Below are 12720 nucleotides of genomic sequence, written 5' to 3'. Positions count from 1 at the left end.
TAAAATCCCGTTTCCTGTTTGAGGCTTTGAAAATTAAACTTGATAATTGAGCTTGTGTATTTTGTTTCGATAATACTGTAAATGTCATCAATTGCGTTCTGTTTTTTAAAATGTCATTAATTTTTTTATCTGCAGTTTTTTCCATACATATAATGTGTAACAAGAGCAAAAAAATAACCACCTTCCCAGTTTCTACTAAAGTTTTCTTAGATATGGCTTTGTTAGCATGTTTGTATTCATTACGGGGGTCCAGGGGTCCTTGAGGGAGTACCAGGGGGTCCTCAACAAAACATGGAATAATTAATTTCCACTATAAAATGCATCCATAAATTACACATTACTGTAATAAAACATGTAAAAGAAAACATCTTCAGACAAAATCTTATCAAATGTGTATTCTTGGTCTTATTTGTGAGTTTGTGGGGGTCCAGGGGTCCTTGAGGGTGTTACAGGAGGTAACACAATGACAGAATGTATGACTATTTGATAATAGTTTTCATACACTTCCTGTAATAAAACATCTAAAGGCAAAAAAGTCTTTACAAATTGGGAGATTCCAGGAACAAATCCTAATCCTATCAAATGGGGGTCCAATTTTTGTCAGATTAGGGGTCCTTGACGTGTACTGAAACAGTATTGCTGTGTAGTTGTATCACAGGGTTATAGTCTGCTCATTGTGGAGAAAATACTCAGAATGACTTAAATACATATCCTAGATTTATTTTTCCTAATTTTGCTCTGACTAATAGGTTGTATTTGCTTGAATTGTATCTTTATCTGACACTCAAATTTTAAACAAACTGGCTGGTTGTGTTTCTTTTGGCTTTATAAAGTCAGAGAAGGCATGATTTTGTCTTAACTGCAGGACTTCAGTGAATCAGCGATGCTCCTCTCAGCCTTATTTTGCTGCTTGCTTCAAATTAAAAGCTAATGTTGGACATATTTTAAGTCCTATTTTAGAGTTTACCAACATGCATGAGTTGTTTTACTTAAATTGACTGTTTTATACTTTAAAGGACCACACCAGCGATATACCATACATATCATGGCTTCTTTAATTTCCCAACATATAACATAGAGGTTATTTTTAAATATACTTTTCGGTAACACTTTACTTGAAGGTATCGTCATAAGAGTGACATGACACTGTCATAACTGTTACATGACACAGTCCATTTTCTGATAATGTCACTTTGATTAATGTCAAGTTGTCAATATAAGGACATCCCAAACAAATTTAATGTCAAGTTGACATGACAAAGACAACTTCTGGTCATGTCACTTTGATTAATGTCAAGTTGTCATAATCAAGACAACCCAAACAATGTCAACTTGTCATTACAAAAACCGAATGACACTTAATGACAACAGTCATAAACGTTTATGACATTGACATAATATTTATGACGCGTTCATGACTGTGTCATGTAACAGTTATGACAGTGTCATGTCACTTTTATGACGATACCTTGCCTTATTTTTTCACTACAATTTGGAAAATCGCCACGCAGAGATTCGACCCAGAAACTGTCTGCAACCATGTCAAGAAAACAGATGTTCTTCACATTTTAGCAAGTTTGTTTGTACACTTTAGTGATAATGGTTGCCTTTGAGGAAAATTTAAAAATCCAAAATATTACAACAGATTTTTTAAAAACAGTTAGCAGTAATTTAAAGTAAATCTGACTCTTAAAAACTGGACTAAAACATGCACAATCCTTTCATTTTGTGTCCATTTATGGCACCGACCAGCAATATAATCATTCTTACAGACTATTATATGCTATCTCACAGACAAATGTGCAGTTTTTAAGGCTACATGTTAGCGTGTCTTTATGGTCATACATTTTGCTTTTACTCTGAAGGCAGACCGGTGGCTTCTGTACAAATGTCAGACTTGATTAAGCTTTCTTCACAGTCTGAAGGACTCCGTGACTAACAGCTGAATCCTCCAATCAGAGTGGAGATCCACGGTGACGACAGAGGGGCGGGGCATGCCTACCAATTTGGTCAGATGGCGCCAAAGTGACAAGAACCTTAATTACATTGTATTATATTATATTATGTTTTCTTCTGTTTTTCACTACAAAGTGTCTGACAGTCTGAACATCTCATATAAATCTGATTATAGCAGTCTGTTCATATCACAGACAACCAACGTGTCTTATGTTTTTAGATGTTTTGATTCCAGCCCAGACAAAGCTCCACTTGTTATTATAGAAAGAGGGAAAGTTTACTGCAGGGTCGGTCAGCAATTAGCTTCAACCATGAGCCAGGATTTTAAGAATTTTCTTTTTTCTTTTTATTGTTGGGCCGTTAACGGGTGCAGTGGAAATGCAATACCATATGTTTTATTTATTTTTTATTTCTTTAGTTCATTTAAGAATAAACTAGTTAAGAAATGCATCTGAGGAGAAAAAACAACATTTATAAATCTGTTCTGGTTACACTGGATAAAGTTGTGAAATTACATTAAACTTTAATTTCTTGTAGATTTATTAGACTTCAGCAGGATTCACTGTTCAAATAGCATTCACAACTATATTTTAATGCCTCCTCATGTGAGTGCAGTATTAGACGTCACAAAGTTATATTAAAAAACTGGTATTCACAGGAGCCTCTTGTTTAATTTGTTATTTACAGTAGATTTGTGAAAAGGTATGTAAAAGTTAATATGTAGACTATGAAAGTCAAGACTTTCATCAAGGGGCCAAATATTTTTGCTGCAGAGCCAGATTTGGCCCACAGGCTGCAGTTTGCCCACCACTGGTTTACAGCCTCACAAACTGCAATATGTGTCGTCCAGCAGCTGAGGGCGCTGCTGTATTTCAGGTCTAAGGTTGTCAGAGGGGTTCTGTACCTGAAACCAAAATACAAAACACGGTTTCATGTTATTGGAGCAATACATATTGACCTCAGAGGACCTCAGTGGTTTTCATACAATCATTAACTATATCCTTATTTAAAAACAAACTAACACAGCAATGACATGTTTAAAACTGAAGGAACTGTACATTACTGGAACAAGCAATTATAGAAGTCTGGATCTCTAGTAGGTACCACTTTGTAACTACTGTAAGTCCTGGAAATAGGCTGTTACAGGAACACATAATAATTATTATTATTATTATATTTGAACCCGAAATAATGAAAAGGTTAGGTTAGGTAAGTTTTATTTTTCCGATCATTTACAACATAAATAGACTTTCTTTTTTTTTTGCTTGAATCATTTTACTTATATAAATGTAAGACAGAATAACAAATTGAATGATACACTTTTACTTTAAACAGTCAAAGTGTATCATTCAATTTGTTATCAGTGACAAACAAGTGAAAATAATCCACTTATCTCACCATAATCACAAGTTATCATGTCTCTAGTCTAGAGGTGTGAACACAAATGTTGCAGGCATGAATTTTGGCATTTCCGTGTTATCATGGTGGGATGAGTTCAGGTAGAAATTTCACACATGCAGTTTTCTTTACTGGTCCTGACTGTGCATGTAAATGCATTGTCTACTTTCAAGGTGCCAGATGAAGTTAAGTTTCAGTTTAGTTTAGTTTGTTCCTCATTCAGCTTTTTCTCACTTTAGTCATGAAGTTAGATAAATACATTCTGTGCCACCTCTCTAATCTAGATCTGACCTATAAACAATAACTAAACAATAAATAAATAAATAACTGCTGCTGTGAAGTCTGACTGTGCAGCATCTGGTTCGTATCTGTTGCTCTGGGAAACAACATAAACTAGCAGAGAAACAGGGACATTTTTATTTAGTTTTAGTTTCCACTGCATCTGGCTGACGCTTTTTTAATTTTAAATGCATTTAATAGAGCTTATATTCAGCTTATTTCTTCTAGTTTATTAATAAGAAATTATATTAGGACTTATTTAGATGGAAATTTCAATAACCGCAACATACAAGGGCACGATTGTTTTTAAAAATATCTATTATAGAATATTTACTTTTCTTTGGAAAGGATTGTTATATTTTAAAGGAATTTTCTACATTTAAAAGTTCATCACTCATGCCTTTTGTTTGGAATGCTTTTTGAGTTCATATAGGATTCGTATTAAGCATCAAATTCAACATTACTTAAGCAAAAACATCTAAACTCAAGGTCCACTTTCTTGCTTTTTCCTGAGTTTCTAACTACATCTTAAAGGTCTTCCTCCCAGATTTCCTCAGCAGACCAAGGAGGTCTTCCTCATCTGATGCCAAATACCATCTTTAAACAGAAAAATGGGTTATATTACATTATGTTATCACATGACTGAAGCAAACTCAAACTGCTGAGATGAGCCCTGGAAAAAACAGTAAGTAGAGTTCAGATGTTCTCATATTGTTCCAACAGACTTTCTTCTCTTCCTCTAGCCTAAATTTGACTTTTTCAATGCCAAAAATGTCAAATGTCTTTAACCGAAGTTGAATCTCTGTGGATTTCACAGATTACCACTGAGTGAAACGAGTGAAATAAAAATCCCTGCAGCATTTCAGGATCAGATTACATCTTCAGTTCAAACTTTCATCTGCTGGGAAAACTGTGATTTATATGAGAAGCAGGAGCAGGGACGACTGGTAATAGCATAAAGCCAACTGACAATCTTTTTTAAATCTATGTGTTACATATGTCGTGGTGAATGAAACACTGTTAGTCCAGGGTGCAGACGTGTCGCTCTGCAGAGCTGTCAGGCAGGAAGTGTTCAGCTCGCCAGTGACAAGTGGGAACAATGCAGGGATTGGCACGTCACCATGACCCCAGAAACAACAGGACACCGTATATACATGAATACGCAATCTACGTGACACTATCAAAACAGATGATGCACAACCACTGTACCCAGGACAGGAAGAGTGGTGGGTTCAACAGTTTAATACTCGCTGGGGTCAAACCATCCCAGCCTGGAGAAAGTGATAAATGTCAATACTGCATACTGACATACTGCAGCTGCTCTGTGTCCATTAACACCGACACCTTGGCCATAGCTTTGTGGAAGTACTCAAAAGCTGATTATTTACATAATAATGGCTGATTATTACATTACTGGAGGACACAACAGCAGTAAATGGAAGAGGCAAAACATTTAATTTCATGCTGTTTTTTTGGTTACAGTCAACAAAATGTTCCACTGCGGAACCGTAAAATACTGAAACCTCTCAAATATTTCCACAGAACCAACTCTTCCATAAAAGTCATGTCAAACTCAAAGTTGCTTTGATTGATCACCTCTATGAATAGAACAGATGATCACGTCAATAAACACATCTCACCTCCAGCTGTCGACCTCTGACTGCAGCTTCATCATCTTACTGAAGCTGGTTACCGGCAGGAATGTGGTAGTTTTCTCTAAAATGTTGCTATTTTATGAAATAACAGGAGCAGTATACTTGAGTGTGGTCAGAGGTCAACAGCCAGCCAATGTGAGCTGCTGTCACTTCTCTTTGGGTTGGATGTCATTTTCTTTAAATTGATCATAAAGAAACCTAATTGGAAGACAAATCAGTAGTAAATGGAAGGGGTGACACTTTATCAGCCTTTATACATTTAATTTCATGCTGTAATACTAAGATATAATATGGACATTAAGACAGAGGAGTAAGTAACACAAATACTCCACTTCTTCTTACAATTTCTTGATCTTTCTTCTTTTGTAAAATATCTTAAAAACATTACAAATAAAGATCGACAAAAATAATAATCCACTGAAATAGCACATAGTTATTCCAGTGGAGTTTCACCTGTAGATAAAACTCCTGCAGTCTGTCACATCAAATAAATTAGAGACAAATAAAGCTCAGGTAGAAAGTAGCTGTAATATAGTTTCATGCACAGGTGGTACAGCCATGATCTTTATTAGGATTTTTACTCGTGATGTTGAAGTATGTAAAATTTGAAAACAACATCTTTACAGAATATTTTTACTTTGTGGTATCGCTGCTATTTAATTAAATTTACTTCAACTGCTTTATCAATATGTGTTATCTGCTGGCAGCCTCTCAGCTCCTGGTACGGCTGCTGAACACAACTTTTTTTTAACGTGTTCACCTCCCACTGAACGTAGCAGTTTTCTGATGGACCATACAGATGGAGGAAGTTTTTCTTTGGAAGCAGCAAGACATTTAATGGCATCTTTTTCCTCCAGGTCCGCCTGACCTCCGGTCCAGAAGGTCACACTCACAGTGAATCAGACGAGCCCCGAGAGGCAGGCCTCATCCTGCCCAACCCTGATAACTGATGAGGCTTTTACTGCTGTCAGCTAAACTCGTCCCCACTGAAACTTTAAGTCTTAACTTTAACTGCAAAAACAAAATATGGTCAGTCACATTAATCCTGAAAGCAGGCATGTTGGTTTTACTAATCCAGAGCAGTTTACCAGACAAAGTAGAGAAGAAATAAAGTATTTCTGTTTCTTTTAACTTCTCAAAACAACTGAAACATCTAGAGCTATAATAATTGATTATTTTGTGATGATTAAATCAAAAGAAAACTAATCTTGCAGAATTCATTACTGCTTTTTTTTAAACGTTATAGTAACTTGAACATTTTGGGTTTTTGGACAGTTGATCAGACAAAGTGACACATTTGAAGACGTCATGTTGAGCTCTAGGATATTGTGATCAGCATTTTTCATGGTCTCCTGATGTTTTATAGATCAAACACATTGATTGATCGATCAAGCAAATAATTGTCAGACTAATTGGTGATGGAAAATAATCCTTATTTGCAGCCCCTCATGAAAAAAAAAAGCTCAACGTGCAGCACTGTGCTGAAAGGGTTAATAATACAGCTGCCATTTTCCTGCTTTGAATATCAGCTGTGTAGTGAAAATTGAGTCTAGAGAGCCACAAATCAGGTCACTGACTATTGATCAACAGTTATATCATGTCCAGCACATTTTTATGGTCCTGTGTGTTTTGAGACAGTAAAACTATGACTTACTATCTCTTTACATTCCACTCAAGGCCGTGTTGATAAGAAACCTTACGTATACGTTCAGGTTGTAAATTTATTAACACAAACACTGAGCAACTGTTGGTCTCCACCCTTCAGCCAAGTTCCAGTGTTCTCCTCTTTATCTCACTATAAACTCTGTTGGCAGCAAACATCAACATTTTTCCTCCAAATGCACCATGGGAGCTGAACACTTCTTACCATTAAAAAGGGGCGGCTGCTGTGATTGAGAGCTGGCACTGCTGCTCTCTGTGAGTCATTATCTCCACGAGTGAGATGGCTTTTATTTACAGTGAAACATTCACAAAGCCAGGAAATTATCACTCTGGCTGCTTCTTGTTTACTCCGCCCGTCTGTATAAGCAGCACAAAATCTCCACCAGTAGGCCTGCACAGATCTCTCTACATAGGCAACTTTTGGTTTATTTCACAGGAAATTTTGTCTGTAAATTTATGGATGAATTGCAGCTAAAACTGAGCCAAAGGAGATGCATCAGATAATGGAAGATGGATGTGATTTGGATGCTCAATGGAAGAGATTACAGCTGTTTTAATTCCTCTTTTCTTTTTTTGGCCACTTGGGGCAGCAAAACAACCTATAAATTCTCACCACTCACCACAACAAACACTTGTATAAATTATAAATCCAAAAGATGGTAACTGCAGAGTCAAGTGATCACTGCGTGGGCCCATTACCGTGAGCAACTGCTGTATTGCTATATATGATTTGTAAAAAGTGATTTAATCCATCATTAACATAAAAATAGTGATTAGTGCAACTTTAAATAGAAACAAACTGTATGAAAGATAAAAGAGATGGAACTTATTGCTGATTTGGATCCCACTATAGTTACATGATGACTGCAGCTCATCATCCTGGTGTCAACATGGAGGTATTAATGAAAACTGTACATCTAACATCCGCACCAACAATACTCGACCATATTAATGACAAACACTGAGATAAAACAGAAGCTCCAAGTAATACATCTGAGAGATTTGATCACAAATCTCAAATAAAGGCTGGATAGATAGAACTAATACATATTTTAAGAGAAAAGCTAAACAAAAATTATATTTAACTCATTCCATCCTTGCGTGAACAGATTCATTAAAATGCATTTTATTACTTTCTGCAGTTATGATGATAATTCTTATAAAACACAACACTCATTCTCATTTTTACACTTAACCAGATAAAGAGTTATTTATAGTCATCATTTGTCTTAATATCTGCTCACAGGTGACATTTTACACCTTTTATTTTTGTTTTTGACCCTTCATCATCAATCATCAGTGACTCTCTGGTTTTAATTCTGTTTTGAAGGCAGTTTGATGTTGCACATGCATTGACCTGAACAGCTCGTACTGAAGTAACCCTAACCCATGGTACCCTGTAGAAACCTTTGTACATGGTGACCAACCCAAGTGGAAAAACAACGTTGAGGCCAAACACCAGCAGCTCTTCAGAACAATAACCTGTAAAGTCATTTCCCCACCAAGCGGCGAGTGGTACTGACAGGATGGAGATACGAGGATACCTGTCCGTCAGTTCTGAGTACGCATCAAAGTCCAGAGAAGCTGGCAGCAAAACATGTTTTCTTTACTGCGGGAGAGTCCAGAGCCAAGCAGGAAGAAGTCATAAACACATTTGCATCAGCTTCAAGGCCCTTCGAGTAAAGAATCAATTGTTTAGTGTGAGAAAGAAAACAAGTTTATTTACAAGTAAAGGGGTCATAAAAGTATGACTGCAACAAGGGATTACTTTCTCACCATAAATCTGTGGGTTGATTTTTCTACTTATCAAAATTAATTAAATATATTAATTTTAAAATATATTAAAAATATATAATTAAAAATGTCTTTGAATCTTTTGAATCTTGATGAAAGACTTAAACAATGAATTGATTATCGTATCGTATCCTGCTAATCAACTAATTGGCGCAGCGTTTCAGCACATAAAACACAGATGAATATTTACAGCTGCCGTAATCAATATTTTTTATATAATAGTAGATTATTACCTGATGCTGCTGCTCCTCTCAGCCCTACATTTTAGCATCTTTCAGCTGCATTCGTCTGACGCGAATTGAGCAGCAAATCTACATAGAAAATCTATGTAAATGGCACGATAACACGCGATTTCATATCAGGCAGAGCGAATGAAGCGTCTGAAGCGGCGTGAACATAGACTGTATATAAAATGGATGTAACATCCGTGAGGTCACCCATTGGTTTGTGGACTGCTGCTTGGAAGCGAATAGTTTCGGATCCGGGCAGCGCCATCTTGAAAATTTCCGGTGCATACCGGGTAAAAAATAAACACGGATTCTACTTATATGGGCATCAGGAGGAGCAAGAGGCCCCCTCCTGAACCTGTGAACCAATCAACCTGTCAATCACGACGTAGCCACGCCCTAATGCATACCCTGCTTTATCGTCAAATATCAAATCGGGGAGGCCAAAATTTCACAAATAAACATCATACTGCATTGAAGAAGGCTTTAAACTAGCGATTGAGATCATAAACACATTTTGAAAACGTTTACTGAGGTTAGAAATCAAGTGAGAAGTTAGTGAATTCTCCATTGACTTGTATAGAGACGGAAGTCCTTTTGACACCAAAACGGTCGCCCCCTGGTGGCCTTTTGATAGCGTGCAGTTTTAAGTTACTTCCGCGTTTGGCATCATTTCAGAGGAACTCCCTGCTTGGGCGTGAATAAAGTTGGAAAAATTGAACGTTTCAAGCGACATCCAATCAGCAGCGAGTTTCTCCGGACGTCACATCTGTGACGCAAGCACGAATGAAGCTAATGAAGCAATGATCCAAAAATGTATATTTATGATCAAGCGGCGCGATACAAGTGATTTTTTCACGTCAGATGCTTTTGGTGTGAACCTGGCCAACACCAATCAACAAGCAGACATATGTTTCCCCGAGGAGCTGGTGGAGACCAAAAACAGAGCTAAAAGAGTTATTGATATTGGACTTAAATTCACCAGACACACGGCTCCAAATAAATGCTAAAGCTGTGAACACGTTCAAAACATGTCAGTGCGTGTTTCCTTCTTCGTCTGCTGCATGCAAGTGGCCAAAAATATATTATACAACAAAATATGTGTACTAGATCAAGATCAGTGTTTTATTAAATGTTAGATATTCATGTCTAATATGATGAACGTTCATCCTACAGAAAGCTGGTGTGATATTACATTTTTTTTGCAATCTTATGTTATTCTTTTGAGTCTAGTTTTTAACAAATAGTTTGAGTGTCCCTTGACTTGTCTTCACTTTTCTGATAGAGCCGTTTCCACTTTAACAGAGAGAAGAAAACACATTTTAGCGTATTTGACTATATAAGTAAAAGTTCCTCTGATTTAACACAATAGATGTGATATAGGCTGCAGCGCCCTGTAGAGTTTTCTTCTTAACAATCATTTCTATTTACATTCAGTGTGATGTATTGTATGGATCCCTTAACAAATCAGATTTGTGTGAATAATTTAAATCGTGCATTGTTTACACCCACGTTTGCTGGTGTGTTAATGGAAAGGAATGTGTATTGCTTCAACCACGTGTATGTGCATCCACGTGCGTGTGCACAAGATGCAAACAAAACAGAAGCCTGCTCATAAAACGTTGCTTCACTGTGCAACTATGTCATAAACACCCACTGGGTACCTTAAAACTGTCACAATTTTAGTGTTTGAAATTCAAAAACTGACATTTGACATTTTTATTACCTAAACAAAAAACACAACTACTTTATGGAGGATTACGACTATGTGAAAACAAACATAAAAACATTTGAATAATCATACAAAAAGTATCAAAATTATTTTCTCAGATTTCAAAAATGAATCTCTTAACTCGTCTAACTCAGAATAATTACTGAGTGAAAATCCATAAATCAGTGCTCAGAGCTCTTTCTACGCACACGTGGTGACTGATGCAGTTCTCACACACCTCGGGATTTCCTCCTGCTTTCTGGGTAAAAGGTGAAATGTGTAGGAGAGCAGTATGACCTGACTCACAGCAGCGGTCACGGCCAAGCAGAGCATTAAGTAATGGGATGGAGGGTGCAATGAACCGCTGTGAGTAAATAGATGTCTGGTTTGAAGCGAAGGTTAATACCAGGTTAATACCACAGCAAAAAAAAGGTCAAGCTGGGTTTATTTTAAGAAATAGAGCAGAGTTCAACAAGTTATTTATAATTCATTTAACAAAGGCACTCAGAAGTGGTTAGTTTAGGCTGAATAAATACTGTGCGTTGCTCAACAGTCAACACTGATCGTTGTTTCACTTTGTGTTTAAAATAAGTATTTTAGTGATGAAACTTAATTTAACCTCAAACCTAATTACAGACACAGCAGGCAAATGTCATGAGATGACACGAGTTTAGGTGAACCTGAATAGCTACGTGGGGAGTCTTCCTTCACATTTTAATGTTAAACAGGATGTCAGGGACGGGCGTCACACAGAAACTCAAAGTGCAGTATTGCATTAAGTGATTTTCCTGAATACATCCTGTGATTTAATGAAAGCTTATCCTGGCAAGGCTGATAATCAGTCATGCTAAAGTCTCTGTGCAGCTGTAATGCTCATTGTAAAGAAAACAAACTGTTAGATGTATAAGAAATGGAGTTTGAAAGTGTCTGAAGTGTTTTTGATTCTTAGCTCTGTGTCACATTCATGGCATCTTTCAGCTCTTTGTTTTGGTTTTCCGGTCCACAACTTTACTGTTTTGGTTCACTCTTACCGTTCTCATTATCACCATTTCCAGATGCAGCAAACAACTGCTTTCTGCACACACAAAAATGGCTCTGATAAACCCACTGAACACTTCAAACCCAGCAGCAGAGACTGATGAGAATGCAGGTATTTGGTTATAAATCAAAGTGGTTGAGAAATTATTATTGTGACGTGATAATGGTGCTAAAGGAAAAGTCAGGAGATCATTGGAGTCATGAAGTTGCCTGTCTGGGTTTTTAACATGTTGAAATATTTAGGTATGATTTTTAATCTATTGATGGTGCTAGATGACAATTCAAGAGATCAACAAAGTTTTAGAGTTGGCTGTTTCGGGAATGTCTGTACAAACGTTATGTTGATCCATCTTATTGTTGTTTGTACAGTTCACTTTGGGTCACTGTTCCCTGGACCGCCGTCACGATCTGTAGATTTACACTGTTATTATGAACTGTGTTTTAGAGGAATTAACAGTAGCACTTTCTGTGTAGCTCATGTCTATAATGCTTTATAAACATACTTATAATGTGTTATAATATACTATAATTACAGTTATAGTTAAGCACTCATAAATATATTGTTTTATAGCAATAATCATAACACATTATAAAGCAGTTTATAATGACTTAAGGTCAAGTATCATAATACATATAATGATACTTATAATAATACCAAGCATATGAATTACACATTGCTATAAGCAGATTATAATGCATCATAAGTATGTTTATAATGCATTACAGAGATGAGCTTCATAGAAAGTCTTATTGAAAATGAGAAAATTAAAATGTGCTAAATAATTTAGATTCCTGGCAGATAAACTGACAAATTAACATACTGAAACTTTGTCACACAAGATGATGAACCTCAAGTATTTATTTTCTGTTTCAGTTTCTCATTTAATCACCTAAAACGACATCTATTCAGATTGTTTTACAGTAACCATTAAACCTGTGATGAAATCAGGAACAGTACACTATCTGACACAACCAACCTCTGACCTGCATGCCTCCGCCT

This window comes from Scomber scombrus, chromosome 8 (assembly GCF_963691925.1).
Source record: "Scomber scombrus chromosome 8, fScoSco1.1, whole genome shotgun sequence".
Classification (NCBI taxonomy): domain Eukaryota; kingdom Metazoa; phylum Chordata; class Actinopteri; order Scombriformes; family Scombridae; genus Scomber; species Scomber scombrus.
The sequence above is the reverse complement of the archived record's forward strand: the minus strand, read 5'-3'. Positions refer to the sequence as shown.